The 12,082-nt window shown below is 50.3% G+C and overlaps 1 protein-coding gene across 1 annotated transcript in view; it reads left to right on the forward strand.

Annotated features, from left to right (window-relative positions):
- TMEM40 (transmembrane protein 40) overlaps window positions 1-12,082 on the forward strand; it is a 32,559-nt gene that overhangs the window by 1,093 nt on the left and 19,384 nt on the right. The window lies entirely within an intron of this gene.

Below are 12,082 nucleotides of genomic sequence, written 5' to 3' on the forward strand. Positions count from 1 at the left end.
TGTACAAGCCTGTGGTTTTCAGTTTATTCACCAAGTTGTGAACCATCACCACTGTCCAATTTAGCACATTTTTATCCTCCCCAAATAAGCCCCATACCCTTTAGCAGTCACTCACCATGTCCCCTTCTCCCTGGCAACCGCTAATCCACTTTCTGTCTCTATGGATCTGATTATTCTGGACAATTCATGTAAATGCAGTCATACAATAGGGGATCTCTTCTGACTGGCTTCTTTCACTTAGCATAATGTTTTCAAGGTCTATGCATGTTTTAGCGTGTGTCAGCACTTCATTCCTCGTTTTGGGTGAATAATATTGTACTGTATGATTATATCACATCTTGTTTATCCATCCATCAGTTGATGGACATTTGGGTGGTTTCCACTTTTTGGCTATTATGAATGACGCTGCTGTGAACATTCATGTACAAGCCTTTGTGTGGACACAGGTTGTCAGTTCTCTTGGATATAATACTAAGGACTTGCTAGGTCTTATGGTGAAACTATGTTTAACATTGTAAGGAGCTCAAACTGTTTTCCAAAGCGGCTGCACCATATTACATTCCCACTGACAATACGTTAAGTCTCCAAATTTTCCACGTCCTCTTCAGAACTTCTTATTGTCTGTATTTCTTATTTTAGCCATCCTAGCACATATGAAGTGGTATCTCATTGTGGTTTTGATTTGCATTTCCGTAATGACTAATGATGCTGAGCAACTTTCCATGTGCTATTGACCATTTGTACATCTTCTTTAGAGAAATGTCTGTTGAAATCCTTTGGCCATTTTAAAATTAGGATGTCATATTATTGTTGAGTTGTAGGCGTGCCCATTCCAGGGGAGGATTCTGAGGCTCCCAGAATGGGTGAGACTTGCAGTGATCTCACAGTCAGTGGTGGGTAGAGCTAGGAACTGAGTCCAGGTCTGTCTGATATTCAAGAGCCAGAAAGCTCTTTCTCTTTCACTGGGTGCCTCCTTTCTGGTTTTTGCTATTGTCAATTGTCTCTGTGTGTGTGTGTGTGTGTGTGTGTGTGTGTGTGTGTGTGAGAGAGAGAGAGAGAGAGAGAGAGAGAGAGGGAATGTGAGAGACCAAGAGAAAAAGATGGAAAAGAGAGCTAGAAGAGACAGAGACAGAGAGAAACTGGCCTGAGACGCTGAGAAAGAGGAGCCTGGCCTGGCACTGGCTGTTTAACGAGACACCCACCTTGGAGAGTCAGAGCCAGGGAAAATTCTTTTCAGAGTTTTTGGTTTCTTCCCATTCCTCTTCAAACATTTTGGGGGCCTCAAAAAAGTTTATTGAGGAGCACACTCCCTCCTGGTTTTTCTTCGTCTCTATATCCGAAACAAATCTGATTAGACCCCCAAACCTAAACAGGGAATAGCATCCCCCTAGTGTCTAGCTGGGTCTAAGAATCCGGAGCAGTGTTTGTCACACTTTTTTTTTTTTTTTTTGCGGTACGCAGGCCTCCCACTGCTGTGGCCTCTCCCGTTGTGGAGCACAGGCTCCGGACACGCAGGCTCAGCGGCCATGGCTTACGGGCCCAGCCACTCTGGCGGGCCCAGCCGCTCCGCGGCATGTGGGATCCTCCCAGACCGGGGCACAAACCTGCGTCCCCTGCATCGGCAGGCGGACTCCCAACCACTGCACCACCAGGGAAGCCCCGTCACACTTTTTGATGTCACTCTCTGCTCAAGAAAAATGTTTAGGGCTTCCCTGGTGGCGCAGTGGTTGAGAATCTGCCTGCCAATGCAGGAGACACGGGTTCGAGCCCTGGTCTGGGAGGATCCCACATGCTGCGGAGCAGCTAGGCCCGTGAGCCACAACTACCGAGCCTGCGCGTCTGGAGCCTGTGCTCCGCAACGAGAGGCCGCGACAGTGAGAGGCCCGCGCACCGCGATGAAGAGTGGCCCCGGCTCGCTGCAACTAGAGAAAGCCCATGCACAGAAACGAAGACCCAACACAGCCAAAAATAAATAAATTAATTTAAAAAAAAAAAAGAAAAATGTTTCGGCACCCACAACATTTTATATATGTATATATATGTGTGTGTGTGTGTGTGTGTATATATATATATATATATATATGTGGATTTAGAAATTATATACAAGTACTGTGACAATTAACTAATGTCTCAAGGCCCAGTATATATTCGGAGTGAATTTCATCACCAACAGTAGTGGATAGAAGTCCACCTTTCAAGGAGTTTTCTTTCTATGATTTCAGTCAGCAATAATGTGTATGTGAGATGCCATTCTTTATTGTTTTCAACGTTAGGGTGGCTGTTGTAGGGCTTGAACTAGGAGCAGTGGTGGGTTTGTCCTACACTTTTCCTGTCGCTGGCTTGCACTTTCTCGATTAGCGTTATCTCCATCCATGGTTTCTTGGCAGGGACTTTTAGAAGCCACTTGTCCACACTACAGGGATTGATTCAGTTACAGCTGTGTTGTTTGATCCTCAGCTCCACCGAACCCGCCACCAGGACACTACAGTATACAGCAGTAGGCTGAATGTAAAGGAACAGAAGACATGGGCATAGCAAACCTGTCTGCATTGTGGGCTGCCTTTGGCCTCTGGAGACCCCACTTAATGGACATGGCATTGGGTGTCTGACATATGGCCAGGGGTGCACATCAGGGTTGAGCTACATACTCTTTTTTTTTTTTTTTTTGCGGTACGCGGGCCTCTCACTGTTGTGGCCTCTCCCGTTGCGGAGCGCAGGCTCAGCAGCCATGGCTCACGGGCCCAGCCGCTCTGCGGCATGTGGGATCTTCCTGGACCGGGGCACGAACCTGTGTCCCCTGCATCGGCAGGCAGACTCTCAACCACTGCGCCACCAGGGAAGCCCTGAGCTATATACTCTTAACTACTTTTAGCTAAAACTTAAGTAGAAATAATGAGCTAATATTTTCCTCCTGTGCTTTGGAGATTATTATTTGAGAGACTAATTGGTTCTGACCTAAAGACATCTAAGCCCACCTCTGCCACACCTTCGCTTGCCACCTCTCATGGCAGGGTGCTCATGACCACTCAAAGCAGCTCTCATTTTTAGAAAATTCCTTTACATATTGAGCTGGCATCTGCCCTGCTGACTCCCCAAGGTCCCAACCCCTCCCTCTGGGCTCACAGCCCCACCTGGTCGTCCTGTCCTGGAGGAGCCCTGCAGAGACCTGGGGACAGTGACCAGGTCTGTTCATGCAGTGCTCATCCCTAGGCTGAGCACCCTGCTCCTCCGGCCACTGCTCTTGGATGTGGTCTCCGTACCACTCCCATCCTCCGGATTATCTTGGTTTGTCCAGACTCTGTTCTGTTCAGGACCTAGGATTGAGCCTAGGATAGGAGCTGGTGAGGTATAGGTCACCTTCCTCACTGTACACTCTGTGCTTCTGTTAATATGACCTAAGGCTGTGTTAGCTTTGCTTTGTTGCTCTATCACCTTGTTGACTCGTATTTCACTTTAACAGACATTGGTTACGTACCCCCCGTGTGCTAGAGTCCAGTCAGATGCTTGTGCTGAAATGTACTTATCTTTCAGAGAGTGTTTTTAAAATCCTAGGTCTTTCTGTATGAACAGCCTCCAAGCTGGGCCCACCCATCCTCCTTCTGCACAGACTGGATTTTTGTCCCTTTTACCTTCTTCTTTCGGTGCCATCCCCACTTCTCAGGCCCTCGCTGCATCCTTGATGTGCTGTGGCCACGGGGTTCACCCAGATTCGTGACAGGTCCGTCCAGCTTGTGGGCAGCTGGCTGAGCAGTTTGGATTGTTATCCCACCATTAAATTGCCTGGATGGACTTGAGACAAACGGCTGAGGAGGTGGGAATGGTGGCGTCTTCATTCTTTTCCTCTGTGAGGGTCCCCGTGTGCTTGGACTTCAGCCTCAGATCCGAGTTCATATCATTTGCTTCGTGGCCTGTGGGGAAGCCCCTTCCCCTCTCTGGGCCTCAGCTTTGATCTCCTGGCTGTAACTATGTGGAATTCAAGCTTGGGGAAAGAGAGAGAGGGCCAAGCCTGGGGAGTGAGGTGAGGTGGGAGGTGAGGCTGAGGCAGGAGGTGTAGCAGGCTGAAGAAGGAGGGGGACGGGAGCAAGCGGAGAATCTTATAAAGGGAAGGGGGAGATGCTGAGACACTGCTGGCGTAACATTATTTCTCTAAGCTCTTAAATCCAGCACTTTACGGCTTCTTTTTCTGAAGCACTTTCTCTAAGCCAGGGGCTAGAACATAGTAGCAAGAAAAACGTGATTCCTAATCCCAGGGAGCCCAGAATCTAAGTCCATTTTATCTGAATCCTCACAGCGACCCTGCAAGATAGTGACACAATCCCTATTTTACAGACAGAGAAACTGAGGCTCAGAGTGTAAAGTTATTTGCCCAAAGTCACCGAGCTGGGGAGTAAAGTGATGAGGCACGATTTGGAGTGGGCTCTGTCAGACCCCACTGCTAGAGTGACTTAATCAAGATACCTCTCAGTACAGAGTATTGGCTAAGAGCATGTCATTTTACTATGTACTGTCCTGTCCACAGCCCCAGGCGAGCTCCAAAACCCTTGGTGAGTGACACTATTCTTTGTCTCATAGATGAGAAAAAGGACCTAGAAGAGAGAAGCGATGTGCCCAGGGCTTGGTGGCAGGGCCCGGCCAGGCCCTTGGTCTCACAGCAGCTAACTCTCTTTCCTCCCAGCCCCTACCCTGAGGGTGCCCAGAGGACTTCCCACCCATACCTTGGGATCTGGAGCTCTGAAAAGACGGTTTCTGTTCCATGCCTCTGGCTTCCCAGGGTCTGTTTCTGATTCATTCCCCTCCCCAACTGTCCTGCTTGACGGGTGGAGGAACTCTGGACCTGGGAAGCTGGCAGTGTCCAGAGCGGGCAGCGAGGGTGCCCAGGCCTGGATTCTAGGACAAAAAGACGGGCCCCAGGCACAGCAGGGATTGAAGCAGATGGCATTTCCCAAAGCTGTACCAAAAGACATTGAACCACATTCTGGGGAAAAGGACTATGCTCTTGTGTAGTTTGGGGAAGGATTGGATTAACTAGAGTGAAAGAGCTTTCTACCCTGCAGGCCTTCTCAGAGCCTTTAATGTACAACTTGCACTTCATGCAGCTCCGGGGTGGGGTGGGGGGCTATGGAAAGCAGTGTTGCCCAAACTTCTTTGAACATAAAATCCACTTTTTTCTTGGAGCATTTCAAGGGCCCCACAAGATACTGTATGTATCTTACTGTTAGAACATGCTCTTCTGGGCCCTCCCCTGGATCACATCAACCCTGAGCGCCTTTGCCGATTGAGTGGATGAACCCTGACTGCTTTAACAGGACCAGAGCTTTAGTATCCTAGAACGTCCGAACTGGAAGAACCTTGCAGGGTGCAGCCCAGCTTCTCCATGTGTGGGAACTGAAGGCCAGGGCAGTGCAGCAACGTGTTTGGAGGAGGGAGGCCAGAGACAGACAAGCCTGTTGGGAGACTGTTGTAACACTCAGGGGAGAGTTTCTGGCGGCCTCAGTGGACCACACTCTGCCTAGCATGTGGTGCCTTTGTTAACAGTACAGACTTCCCTGAGCCACACCCTAACCCTAACCTTGCTCTGAACACCAGACGCTCTGAGTGAGAGAGTCCTGGGCGTCTGCCCTGTCAACAGTGCTCCCAAGGACATCTGACCATTACCCAAATTTGAGAGACATTGAGCATGGGAAAGGAAGGGGAAACTCTCATTTATTAAGTTGCCAGTATTCTAGGCTTGTTGTAGGCGCGATATCCTTTTATCCCCGCAATACTCTGGAGGATAGATATTAACACACCATTTTATAGAAGCTGAGTGGAGCCTGGCAGCAAAGGAACAGGGACAGGAACACAGTTATGACCAAGTCCCAAACCCTCAGTCCCCTTGTAGGATCTCTTGGGAGGGAGGCAGTGGGAGTAGAGAACCCAGCTCCTCTTGAAGGGAAGATGAGACAGGCTTGGGCTTTGGCTGGCTGTGGAGGGAGGAGCCGTGTCATCCTTCCTGCCTTTGGAGCTTAGGGGCCCAGGAGGGTGGTGGAGTCAGAGAAGTTAGGAAGGAAGATGGTCAGCATCTGAGGGCTCCGGGCTAAGGCACGCACTGTGGTGGAGAGACGGTGATAAGCAGAGTGATAGCCCCCAAAGGTGCCTATGTCCTGATCTCTGGAAACTGTGACTCTGTTAGGTTATGCAGCAGAGGGGAATGAAGATTGCACATGGAATTAAGGTTGCTCATCTGCTGGCCGTCACATACGGGATGATCCTGGGTGACCTGGGTGGGGCCAGTGTCATCACAAGGGTCCTTAAATGGGAAGAGGGTGGCAGAAGAGGTCAGAGCAGTGTAGTGTGAGGACTTGACCTGACATTGCTGGCTTTGAAAATGGAAGCAGGGGCCACAAGCCAAAGAATGTGGGTGGCCTCTAGAAGCTGGACAATGCAAGGAAATGAAGAAGGAGGGGGAGGGAAAGGGGAAGGAGAAAAAGCAGCAGCAAGGAAACGGATTTCCCCTAGAGCAGGAAGGAAGGCATCCCTGCTGACACCTTGATTTTAGCCCGGTGAACCAGTGTTGGACTTCTAACCTACAGAACTGTGAGATGCTATACAGGTGTTGCTTTAAGCCTCTAAGTTTGTGGGAATTTGTTACGGAAGAAATAGAAAACCAGTGAGGAGCTGAACCAGCTCCAAGATGGTCTCTGTCCTCATCAAGTGTACAGGCCTCTAGGGCAAGATCTTCAGGACAACTGGCTTGGGCAGTTACAGTGCTGGGGAAACCCGGGAGCTCCCCAGCCCAGCCTGGAGTTGAGACAGAACACCTCGAATGGGGTGGGGGGCCTCAGGGGCCCTGCCCGTCCCGCCCTGGGGGCTGGAGTGAAATCTGTGGACCCTGGCCTGCCCAGCGAGCCCCGCTTCGCTCTGCCTGCACTCTCAGAGCCCCTCCCCCCGCATTCATCACATCTCAAATGCTTTGGCTGCAAGTAACAGAAACCACCACAGGCTACCATAACAGGACTTTCTTGGGAGGATACGGAGGTCTCACAGAACAGAGGGAACTTCTGAGGAGCCAGACTGCAGAGAAGACGGTGCCCAGGAGCAGAAACAAGAGGGCCCTGTCTCAGGGGAGACCAGCGCCCACAGACTGAGGGCTTTGTGTCACTCACGTCACAAGACTGATTCCCGGGAGGGAGAAGCTGATGGTCTAGCCTGGCTGGAGGGCAGTCACCCGTCCAGAGTTCCCATACGGTTGTCCTGGAGCAGTGTCTGCCTGACAAGGATGTGCTTGGAATTAGGGCGCATGCTTGTTTGGGGTGGCTTGGGAAGCTGGAGATTATCCAGGGCTCTGACTTTCTCCTTCGCTGCAATCACCAGAAGGGGCTTCGATGCCAGGTGGGCAAAATCAGTAAGTTTCCACCCCTCTGTCGGCTCTGTCCCCCTCTTAGCTGCTGTTTCTGTTCCCAGGGTCTCCCATCCCATTTCCTGCCCTGGGCATGTTTAACTGAGCTGGTCCAACATTGGTGGCCCTCAGGGGTGACGTTTCAGTCCACCTGTGGGGAAAGTTGGCCATTAGCCAAGCGTTCAAGGCCCTGGATGATTCCCCAGCCTCACGGGGTTCCTACCCCTTCACCAGCCCACTGCCACCCACCCCCTCCACTAAACCTTCGTCCCACTTTGGCCACATGTTAAAATCCAACTCAATCTTAGTAAGCCCCCTCCTCCAAGGTGGGACACCCGAGGAAGATAGGCAGCCCCTGAATCAGGAGAAAGGGTTCTGGAGCCAGCCTTGCCCCTGAATCTCTGTGCGATCCTGTGCAGGTTCCTCTCCATTGCTCAGTTTCCCCTTCTGTAAACTAGGACACGGATCTCCACCCTGCTTCCTGCCTGGTTAGCGTGAGGATCCAGTGAGCTGAGCGGGGAAAGCTCTGTGAGGCTGTGATGGCCTGGTGTCCCCTACTATCCCTCCCACCTCGGACCCAGGCCCTTGTAATAGCAGGAGCTTAGGAAATCTGGGCTGAACTGAAGTGGAAATCCAGTTTAGCAAAGCCTGTGGGTGCAGCGGCCCTGGCACCACCGGTGACTCAGCAGGGCTGGGCTTTTTGGAGAAAAGCGCTAAGCATTGCATTTCCTTGTAGGAACAGCCTCAGATGGTGGGGGGGTGGGGGGCACCTGAAAGAGGGAGGCCTACGGGCCTCTAACCAGGGCCAGGGAACGGGGGTTCTCTGTTAGGGCAGGGGATGGATTCGAGTCCATCTGTAAGCTGGGAGACCTTGGACAAGTCACTTGTCTCTTTGAACCTCAGTTTCTTTTTGTGTAAAATAAGACTTGCAAGGGTGAAATAAGATCACGGGGATTGCGCCATGTGCTCTTTCCTCTCTCTGCTTTCTTCTGTCTTCACTTCTCCTGTCTCAATTCCGTGTTCCATCTTGGCTCAAAGGAGGTCACATGCTGTGAACTTGAACTTTCAGAAGCCTCTCACGGCAATCCCTCTGCCTGATGTCCCACCACTAGTGCGCTGTCCTTTTGTCTTAAGCATTGCCCTACACACTGATCTTAGAGTTTAAAATTTTTACATTTCTGTTTATCCTTTCTTACAGCAGAAATATGGGTGGAGGAGGATGAGGCAAGGACATTAAAAGGAGAAACAGGGCTACCTCAGGTCCTGCCTCCATGATCGTTCTATTTCCCCTCCTGGTGGATCAGTGTGCTGAAAAACTGCCCGAGGAGGTTCCCTGGGCTCTGGGGACACTTGCTCAGGGCTCCAGAACTAAATAGAGGCCAAGTCAGCATCATTTGCATAACACTCGATGACTGTTAGTGGCTTCTTTCCTGGTGCTCATGACAGAGGCCTGGGAAGAGGTGCCAGGACGGAGCAACTGCCCTTTTGCTCAGCCACTTACTAGCTCTCTGGCCCTGGGCAAGTTACCTTGCCTCTCTGGGCGTCAATGTTCTTACCTATAAAATGAGCACAACCACGGTGAGCCCTGATAGAGTTGTGGTGAGGCATATGTGAGGCACACGTGTCACGTGCTCAGATCCTTGCCTGGTAGATAGGAAGCACTTATTTGTTATTGTCTTCTTCATCATCAGTATCATCTTTTTTGCTTTCTGCCGGGCCCTGTGCAGGGCACAGGTGACACAGAGATGAATCAGCCATGGTCCCTACCCTGGCTGGTTAGTGATCTAGTGGAAGAGACTCACCCTGGGTGTGTCAGACCCTCTGCCGGGCCCTGATTGGAGATCTGAAGGTGAACAAGGAACAGTGGCCCCGGCAGTTGTGCAACAAGGCTCCTCTCTCAAGAAGGAAGAGTCTGAAACAAGGCACAGCTGATGAAGGCTCAGGAGAGCAATGTGCCCTCTGGGCCTCCCCCAAATCCCATCCTTCTTTAGAGTTTCTTCATGCCAACTGTCTCCCATGTGGGCCAAGGCCCCTCACCTCTGTGCCTTTGCACACGGCTCCTCTGGCCCTTCCAAACTCACCCGCAGCGTTCCCTCCTTCAGGAACTTGCCCTGACTGACCCTGGTCTGATTTGGCCCCTTGGCTCCCATGGGACTACCCCCTGGGTCTACCGTGAAATTCCTTGAGGACAGGGCTGCAGATTGTTCACCATGGTATCCCCAGTGCTAGCACACAGTAGGTGTTCAATTAATGTATGAAGGTAGGGGAGAGAAGGTGTATCAGTCAGAATTGTGTTCAGCTACAAATGCCGAGAATCCTGACTACAGAGGTTTAAACAAAATGGGGTTTATTTTTCTTAAATAACAAGAAAGCAGGCAGCTGCTGTCAAGGGCTCATCAGTTCAGTGACCCTGCATTTGCTTTGGCTTTTCCTCATGGTCACAAGATGGCCACTGTAGCTCCTGCCGTCACACTCATGTTCAAGAAAGAAAGGAGAGGCAAGACACAGCACCAACACTGTTGGCCTCTTTGGTCAGGAGAAGCAAAACTCCTTCCCAGAACCCCATCAGGCTTCTCACTTCTTTTTGGCCAAAACTGAATCACATGGCCACTCCTAGCTGGGAAAACAAGTATCTACTTGATATGGAAGAACAAAATTCAGTTTTGCTCACAAGAAAGAAGTCCAGGGGTGACGGAGGGGGGAGAAGGAATAAGGGAGTCGGGGTAAGGAGGGTGGGTACTGGTTAGACAACCAGCAGAGGGCTTCATGAAAGAGGTGGTATTTGCACAGTGCCTGGAAAGTCAGATACAATTTTGGTAACCAGGAAGAATGGCATGGGTGGAAGTCTGGAGGCTTGAAAATGCTGAGTGTCACCAGGGGCTGCCACGTGACCGAGACAGCTAGAGCAGGAAAGAGGTAGAACGAGCTTGGCGAACTGTCGGCGTATTTGCTGTGAGCCAGCAGCTCTCTTGCCCCCATACAGCTCTAAGTCTCTTCCTCCACGCCACCTGAAATTCCACCATGAGAGATGATCTCAGCCAGTGAGACATACTGGACACCTGCTATGAACAAAGAGTCCTTTTCAAAATATAAATATGCCCTGAAGGCTTGTGGTCATCAGTCATTCATACCTGGATATCGATTCATTTTATTGGCTAGTGACCTCCTAATGCTTAGCTGAATTCTGCCCTGAGAAATAGGAATTTTTATTCTAGAAAGGGGTAAGGGAGCCTGGGCCCTAGGAGATGGGAGATGGGTGGGGCTGGATCTGGACCCCGAATGTCCGGGGGTCATAGGAGGTCTGTGGAAGAGGGAACTCACACTCACCAAGACCTCCTATGGGCAGGCACTGGCCATCTTTCTTCTCTAAGGTGCTGCCATCGCCAGTTCACAATTGAGGTAACTAGAGCTTGGAGAAGGGGCCTGTCCTGCCAAGGTCATCTCGTGCACAGGTGACGGAAGTGGGGTTGGACCCTTGTCAGTCTCACCCCAAAGCATATGCTGTCTTGTTGCCACGCCCTGTCATAATAATGATCATCATCTCAGCTGGCATTTGTTCAGCCCTTGCTCTATACCAGGCATTGTTCTGAGTGCTTTATGAATTTTAAGTCATGCCATTTTCACAACAATACTATGAGGTAAACACTATCATTGTCCCCATTTTACAGACGGGAAACCTGAGGCACATAAGAGGTTAAGTGACTGGCCCAGAATCCCACAGCTAGAAGTGTCAGATCAGATTCACAGCCAGGCAATCCAGCTCTGAGGCACGAGGAAGGATGCTGCCTTGTCAAGGTCTTGTGGTGGGTTAAGAGTAGATTCTCTACTAAAAACAAACAAAACCCCCGCAAAGTCATAGATACAGAGAAGAGATTGGTGGTTGCCAGAGATGGGGGGTTGGGGGTGGACGAAATAGGTGAAGGGGGTCAAAAGGTACAAACTTCTAGTTACACAATAAAAAAGTCCTGGGCATGTAATGTACGGCATGGTGACTATAGTTCGTAATACTGTACTGCATATTTCAAAGTTGCTGAGAGAGCAGACCTTAAAAGTTGTCATCACAAGAAAAAAAATTTTGTAACGATGTATGGTGACAGATGCCAACTAGACTACTGTGGTGATCATGTTGCAACATATACAAATATCGAATCATCATGTTGTACCCTTGAAACTAATATAATGTTATATGAGCATTATACCTCAATAAAAATGTTTAATTAAACTTTTAAAAAAAGAGTAGATTCTCTAGACCAGTGGTTCCCAAGTAGGGGTGATTTTTGCCCCCAGGAGACATTGGGAAATGTCTGGTGACATTTTTGATTGTCACAACAACTGGGTGGGGTGTTACCTGCATCCAGCGGGGAGGCCGCTAAACACCTTACAATGCACACACCGGCAAAGGATCATTGGTCCCAAACGTGGGGAGCGTTGAGGTTGGGAACCGAGGTCTAAGCTTGTTAGAGAGGAGTGAATCTACCTCCTCTTGAAGTTAAGGCCTTAGTCTCAGAGCTGGGAGGAGAAGAAATGGCAGGGGGGTGCTTCAGAACGAAGCCTGCACAGCGTGGCTGAGATGCTGTAACAGAGACCGAATCCCTGGGATTACATAAGCGAGAAGCTCATTTCCCGTGCACATAAATGACCAGAGACAGGTCCATGTGCGCAGACGGCTTTGTGCGTGAGGCCTTTCAGGGCCCAGGTTCCTTT

This window comes from Aethalodelphis obliquidens, unplaced genomic scaffold (assembly GCF_003676395.1).
Source record: "Aethalodelphis obliquidens isolate GAN/ISIS:26980383/991018 unplaced genomic scaffold, ASM367639v1 scaffold86, whole genome shotgun sequence".
NCBI classification, from domain to species: domain Eukaryota; kingdom Metazoa; phylum Chordata; class Mammalia; order Artiodactyla; family Delphinidae; genus Aethalodelphis; species Aethalodelphis obliquidens.